The sequence below is a fragment of the Sinocyclocheilus rhinocerous genome, unplaced genomic scaffold (genome assembly GCF_001515625.1).
Source record: "Sinocyclocheilus rhinocerous isolate Xijiao unplaced genomic scaffold, SAMN03320098_v1.1 scaffold39979, whole genome shotgun sequence".
In the NCBI taxonomy this organism is placed as follows: Eukaryota; Metazoa; Chordata; class Actinopteri; order Cypriniformes; family Cyprinidae; genus Sinocyclocheilus; species Sinocyclocheilus rhinocerous.
Window position 1 is genome coordinate 1 of NW_015643104.1, and position 522 is coordinate 522.

At 31.2% G+C, this 522-nt stretch overlaps 1 long non-coding RNA gene across 1 annotated transcript; it reads right to left on the reverse strand.

The window, feature by feature from the left end:
* Positions 1–77: 77 nt before the first annotated feature.
* LOC107756969 (uncharacterized) lies at positions 78–411 on the reverse strand. Its single transcript, XR_001641881.1, has 2 exons — positions 256–411; positions 78–107 (listed from the first exon to the last, which is right to left on the reverse strand). It is a non-coding gene; the product is annotated as an uncharacterized LOC107756969 (long non-coding RNA).
* Positions 412–522: the final 111 nt, after the last annotated feature.

Consider the following 522-nt stretch of genomic DNA (forward strand, 5'->3'; position numbering starts at 1 on the left):
GGTAGTCGAATGATTCCTCATCAACCTCTGTCTTTGACTCATCAAGACTTTAACATCCATTGTAGGACGATTTTTTTGCAACTGAAGGAAGACAAACCATTGACAAACTGACAAAGGCCAGCAATGCCAAAGGAAGTAAGCGAGTTATTTTTATTCAACATAAGACACAATCATACACTTATATTACTATTAAAAAAAAAAAATTCAGAGGGAAAAGTATTAATGATATTAACTATGTTAAAGTTTATTTCTTACCACATTCCAAAAACTTTTCAAATGTAAAAGGTTTTGAAGAAAATATATATTTCCTTGAACTTCATTCTGACAATGTTGTTGGTTTGCATCCTGAAGGAACCAAAAAGACAAAGTTAAACAAGGCGATAACACTCACAATCAGATGATGAAAAGAACATTTATATATAACACTCACAGTCAGATGATGAAAAGAACATTAATAAGTGCACTACACAACATGCGTTATCTTTGTTTACTAATGGGTTTTTAATTTGTAATAACTGTCCA